The sequence below is a fragment of the Leucopleurus acutus genome (assembly GCF_964270905.1).
Source record: "Leucopleurus acutus genome assembly, chromosome: 6".
In the NCBI taxonomy this organism is placed as follows: Eukaryota; Metazoa; Chordata; class Mammalia; order Artiodactyla; family Delphinidae; genus Leucopleurus; species Leucopleurus acutus.
The window spans coordinates 45,840,251-45,847,196 of record NC_139149.1 but is presented as its reverse complement, the minus strand read 5'-3'; positions in this window follow the sequence as shown (position 1 = coordinate 45,847,196).

Here is a 6,946-nt window from a genome sequence, read left to right as displayed (position 1 = left end):
GTTTTTCACCATTGAGTATGATGCTTGCTGTGAGTTTGTCATATATGGCCTTTATTATGTATTATGAGGTAGGTTCCCTCTGTGCCCATTTTCTGGAGAGTTTTTATCATAAATGGGTGTTGAATTTTGTCAAAAGCTTTCTCTGCATCTATTGAGATGATCATATGGTTTTTTTCCCTTAATTTGTTAATGTGGTGTATCGCATTGATTGATTTGCATATATTGAAGAATCTTTGCATCCCTGGAATAAATCCCACTTAATTGTGGTGTATGATCCTTTTAATGTGCTGTTGGATTCTGTGTGCTAGTATTTTGCTCAGGATTTTTGTATCTACGTTCATCAGTGATATTGGTCTATAATTTTCTTTTTTGGTGATATCTTTTTCTGGTTTTGGTATAAGGTGATGGCAGCTTCATAGAATGAGTTTGGGAGTGTTTCTCCCTCTGCAATTTTTTGGAAGAGTTTGAGAATTTTCAATGCTAGCTCTTCTCTGAATGTTTGATGGAATTCGCCTGTGAAGCCATCTGGTCCTGAACTTTTGTTTGCTGGAGGATTTTAAATTATGGTTTCCATTTCATTACTTGTGATAGATCTGTTTATATTTTCTAATTCTTCCTGATTCAGTCTTGGAAAGTTGTACCTTTCCAAGAATTTATCCATTTCTTCATGGTTGTCCATTTTATTGGCACATAGCTGTTTGTAGTAGTCTCTTATAATTCATTGTATTTTATTGATTTGCATCCTCTCCCTTTTTTCTTGATGAGTTTGGCTAAGGGTTTATCAATTTTCTTTATCTCCTCAAAGAAATAGCTTTTAATTTTATTGATCTTTGCTATTGTTTTCTTCGTTTCTATTTCATTTATTTCTGCTTTCATCTTTATGATTTCTTTCCTTCTACTGACCTTGGGTTTTCTTTGTTCTTCTTTCTCTAGTTGTTTAAGTGTAGGGTTAGATTGTTTATTTGCAATTTTTCTTGTTTCTTGAGGTTTGACTATATTGCTATAAACTTTCCTCTTAGAACTGCTTTTGCTGTGTCCCATAGGTTTTCGGTCATCATGTTTTCATTGTCATTTGTTTCTATGCATTTTTTAAATTACTTCTTTGATTTCTTCAGTGATCTCTTGGTTATTTAGTAGCGCACTGTTTAGCCTTCATGTATTTGTGTTTTTTACAGTTTTTTTCCTGTAACTGATTTCCAATCTCATAGCGTTGTGGTCAGAAAAGATGCTTTATACGATTTCAGTTTTCTTAAATTTTCCGAGGCTTGATTTGTGATCCAAGATGTGATCTATCCTGAAGAATGTTGCATGTGCACTTGAGAAGAAAGTGTGTTCTGCTACTTTTGGGTGGAATGTTCTATAAATATCAATGAGATCTTTCTGGTCTGTTGTGTCATTTAAAGCTTGTGTTTCCTTATTTATTTTCTGTTCGGATGATCTGTCCACTGGTGTAAGTAGGGTATTAAAGTCCCCTACTATTATTGTGTTACTGTCAATTTCTCCTTTCATGGTTGTTAGCATTTGCCTTATGTATTGAGTTGCTCCTATGTGAGGTGCATAAACATCTATAATTGTTATATCTTCTTCTTGGATTGATCCTTTGATGATTATGTAGTGTCCCTCCTTATCTCCTGTAACAGTCTTTATTTTAAAGTCTATTTTATCTGATACAAGTATTGCTACTCTGGCTTTCTTTTGATTTCCATTTGCATTGAATATCTTTTTCCATCCCTTCACTTTCAGTCTGTATGTGTCCCTAGGTCTGAAGTGGGTCTCTTGTAGACAGCATATATATGGGTCTGGTTTTTGTATCTGTTCAGCCAGTCTGTTTCTTTTGGCTGGGGCATTTAATCCATTTACATTTAAGGTAATTATCGATATGTATGTTCCTATTACCATTTTCTTAATTCTTTTGGGTTTGTTTTTGTGGGTCATTTTCTTCTCTTGTGTTTCCTGCTTAAAGAACTTTCTTTAGCATTTGTAGTAAAGCTGGTTTGGTGGTGCTGAATTCTCTTAGCTTCTGCTTGTCTGAAAAGCTTTTGACTTCATCGTATCTGAATGAGATCCTTGCTGAGTAGAGTAATCTTGGTTGTAGGTTTTTCTCTTTCATCAGTTTAAGTATATCCTGTCACTTCCTTCTTTTTTTTTTTAATTTATTTTATTTTATTTTTTAAATTATTTTTGGCTGTGTTGCATCTTTGTTGCTGCACGCGGGCTTTCTCTAGTTGCCGTGAGTGGGGTCTCCTCTTCATTCTGGTGTGCAGGCTTCTCATTGTGGTGGCTTCTCTTAACGTGGAACACGGACTCTAGGTGTGCAGGTTTCATTAGTTGTGGCTCGTGGGCTCTAGAGTGCAGGCTCAGCAGTTGTGGTGCATGGGCCTAGCTGCTCCACGGCACGTGGGATCTTCCTGGACCAGGGCTCAAACCCATGTCCCCTGCATTGGCAGGTGGAATCTCAACCATGGTGCCACCAGGGAAGCCCCACCACTCCCTTCTTGCCTGCAGAGTTTCCACTGAAAAATCAGCTGATGACCTTATGGGGATTCCGTTGTATATTATTTTTTGTTTTTCCCTTGCTGCTTTTAATATTTTTGCTTTGAATTTAATTTTTGTTAGTTTGATTAATATGTGTCTTCGTGTGTTTTTCCTAGGATTTATCCTGTATGGGACTCCCTGTGCTTCCTGGACTTGGGTGACTGTTTCTTTTCCCATGTTAGGGAAGTTTTCAACTATAATTTCTTCAAATATTTTCTCAGACCCTCTCTTTTTCTCTTCTTCTTCTGGGACCCCTATAATTAGAATGTTGCTGCGTTTAGTGTTTTCCCAGAGGTTTCTGAGATTGTCTTCAATTCTTTTCATTCTTTTCTCTTTATTCTGCTCCTCGGCAGTTATGTCCACCATTTTGTCTTCCAGCTCACTTATTCCTTCTTCTGCCGCAGTTATCCTGTTACTGATTCCTTCTAGTGTATTTTTCATTTCAGTTATTTTATTGTTCGTCTCCGTTTATTTGTTCTTTCGTTCTTCTAGATCTTTGTTAAACATTTCTTGTATTTTCTCAATCACTGCCTCCATCCTATTTCCGAGATTCTGGATCTTGACTATCTTTACTATCATTTTAGTATCATTACTATCATTACTCTGAATTTTTTCAGGTAGATTGCCTATTTCCTCTTCATTTATTTAGTCTTGTATGTTTTTACCTTGCTCCTTCATCTGTGACATATTTTTTTGCCATCTCATTTTTTTTTTTTTAAATGAGTCAGGATTGTATAAGACAGGATTTAATAAGACAGGATTGTGTTCCTGTCTTACTGGTTCTTTGGCCTGAGGCTTCCAGTACTGGGGTTTGTAGCTATTGAGTAGAGCTGGGTCTTGGTGCTGAGATGAGGAACTCCATGAGACCTCACTCCGATGAATATTCCCTAGGGTCTGAGGTTCTCTGTTAGTCCAGAGGTTCAGACACAGAGCTCCCACTGCAGGAGCTTCGTCCTGCCCCTGGGCACATGATCCAAGATCCCGCAAGCTGCCTGAGGTGACAAAAAATATATAAAATAAAGGAAAAAATAAAATTAGACTAGGAAGCTAACAGATTTGTTAGGAAGAATATAAAAATAAAAATATAGATGAATCAACAACTGGAAGGTACATCAGTACCACAGTAGTAAAAAAGAGGAGGAGGGAAAAGAAAAAAAAAAGGAGGGGGGAAAGACCTTTGTTGTGGAGAGCGGGGCCTAAGCAAGGGTGAGGTTTGGGTGGTGGTCGGGGCCAATGCTCAGGACCAACAGGGCTGGAAAAGGCCCTGGGGGCTGTGGGGGGTGGGACTTAGGCTCAAGGGACAAAAGGGGCCCAGTCGTGCCCCCCACCCCTGGTCTCAGAGGACAGGGGACCTCACCTGGGAGCCCAGCAGGCTTCCTGGGCTCAGGTAGGCAGGGCAAATGTCCTCCTCTCCTCTCCTGCTCCTCCAGTCTGGGAGGGCCCCTCTCGCCTGCCTCTCCTGATCTCCCTGGCCTCCCTCCTATGCCCTCAAGAACCCACACAGCCTGGATGGGGCTTTGGAGGGGGGTTACCAGCCTGGGAGCTCAGCAGGCTCCCCGGCCCTAGTGGGCCAGGCGATCACCCTCTGCTCCTCTCCTGCTCTTCCCAGAGAGTTCCTCCTGCCTGCCTCTTCTGATCTCCCCAGCCTCAGGGCCACTGATCCTATCTGGCCTCCACTTCTCCTCCCCACTTAGTCCCCCTGCATCCTACTGGTTCACTTTGGGGTTCTTCCCATCCCCTTGGGTGTCAGAGTCCCTCACCAGCGGCCAGCACGTGCCCTAGTTGTGGGGAAAAACTAACTCTGCATCTTCCCACACTGCCATCTTGACTTCCATATATCAGTCAGCAACTGACTGCTAACTGCATACCAGGGATATGTTATAGGTGCTTTGCATGTATGAAATAATTCGATATGCAACAACAACCCTGTGAGATATGCACTATTTTTAGCTGTGTTGTGTAATTGGGAAACTAAGGCACAGGAAGGTGACTTACCTTGCCCAATATTACACAGCTCATAAGAACCTAGATTTAAAACCAGGTTTCTGGCTTCTGAGCCCTGAACTCTACTGCCTCCTAGTCTCAGGATTTGCCAGTCTGGCCATCCTCTGATGTCACAAATATCTAGAACTATGCTGAGAATCTATAGGAAATGATGGGACATAGTCACAAGTCAGGCATGGGGGCTCTTCTTTGGATTTTTACCTGGGTATGAACTCAAATGTATCATAATGGTGTGATTTAAGAAGTGCTGAAAAAGTCCCCTAGGAGCCCCCATTATCTGGAATAGATGCTAAGTTCCTTTCAATAGTTGAAGCACTTATGAAAATATGAATCCTCCAGGAAGGCTATTCCCTTTAGCCATCATTTCCAAGGTCTATTCCATAGAACTTTCTTTCCCAAGATCTATTCATGCACCCAATACTGTAGTCCCAGCTAGTGAGTCTAAAAATAAGGCCTCACTTCTTTTTTATATATAAATGGCTTTGCCATAACCACCATCCAGTATTTTTACCTGTTTCTCTTCTACACGTTTTCGGAAATGCCTGCATGTTACACAAATGCGTCCTGGTTGAAGCTTGTCATTGTAGACAGCCCTGTGGCTCCATCCACAGGTCCACTGCTCAGCAGATCATCTTTTGCCATCTCATATCTGGCTTCACTTAGGCAGTTGCTGTTCTTCCTTCAAGCTTTGCTCCAAGCATGAAAACAGAGAATTTCCTTAATTCCACACACTAATAGCCTGTAGCAATTCACAAGACTTATTGAAGGCTTGGAGGCTAAAAGGGGATTATGATCAGAAAAATAAGGAATGAATATACTAGTTGTGATCAGAGACCAACTCTTCCACAGGTCTCCCACCAGCCACCATTCTCCTTGGCATTGTGTGCCATGATGTGGTAGTGGCCGGCCAGCCTACATCCAGGAGGGAACCTGTGTGCCTCCTCCACCTAGAGGCCAGCCTCCAACAATCTCAGTCCCCAAGGGATGAAACGATTCCACCCCTTTAGAGTCTTTCCAGGACTACTGATGGGGGTAAGGAAAGAGGGCTGTGGGGAGGTGATGCAGAGAAAAGTGAAAAATCCATCCCTTCCCAATGGGGTTGACTTGCCCCAAGTGCTCACAAAGTACCCATCAGAAGCTAGCACTCAGTGCCTTCTTCAATGAACTATTCATTATTGAACAACACTGTGTTGGGTACACCAAGAATTCACTGCACCAAACCCAACCTGTTACTTTCCAATCTCTTCTCCAGCATGCTGTGAACACTGGTCCAACCCCATACCTTCTGGTCATGGTTCAGTCACTGCCCCAAATCTCCTATAAGCAAATACCTAGGCAAGAACACACAGAGCACTCAGGAACAAGGACAATGTTCAGGCATAGGGTAGTCTAAATGTAGATTTAGAAGAAAAAAAAAATAGTTCTTAGTGTTATCATTCTGCTAAAAAATAAATCCAAACACATTACTAAATGAAACTTAATATTTCAATTTGAAGCATCTACATTTAGTTGTTTCTACTGTGTTCAGGTCTTCCAAAAAGAACGGTGATGTATGTATATTAAAAAAAAAAAAACCCGCATGCTGTAATATTGTGCATTAAAAGTAGCAGAAAGCAAGCAAGCAAGCTGGGGTTAGAGACAAACCACTCCAAACCCATGCAACTTTGTAACCAGAACACCAACATCAACATAAATGTTACCTGGGGAATTAACTGGGACCACACAGGAGACTACCATAGTGAATGAAAAAAACCCCAGACACAGCAGAGAGGAAGTACTGCTAACACCTCATTTAGAGCACAGGTGGTAGGTGCTGAGAAATGCCCTTGGAAGTGGGCCTCTGAGCTGGCAGTCTGCTTTTGTGGTGGGCCTGGGAGGCAGCATGAGTTCAGGCCATGGCCGCCAAACTGAGTAACCCCAGCTACAGCAGGGCCTCAGGCTGCCAGCTCTCCTCATCCGTACCCTTTGCAAAGAGTCAGATTTTCTCTCAACCTGTTCTTTCACAGAGAGTGAAGTGGTTTCAAGTGTCCTATTTGTGGGGAGTCTCCATTTCACCTCCTTCACTGTGCACAGACTAAAGGCCTGGGCTTTGGTTTCTACACCTGACTCCATGCCTCCTCACTCCTGCCCCCTGGAACAGAGGTCAGCAAACTTTTCTTTAAAGGGCTAGATAGTAAGTATTTTCACCGTTGCCAGTCATATGATGTCTATCGAAACTGCTCAGTTCTGCTGTTGTAGTGCAAAAGGAGCCGGAGACAATATGTAAACACTGGGCCTGGCTGGGTTCCAATAAGACTTGACAAAAACAGGAGAGGCGATTTTGGCTCCCAGACTGTAGTTTGCTGACCCCTGACCCAGAGAAGCACCACTTTCTGTATTGTGTGTTCATCTGCTTCTGGGATATGGG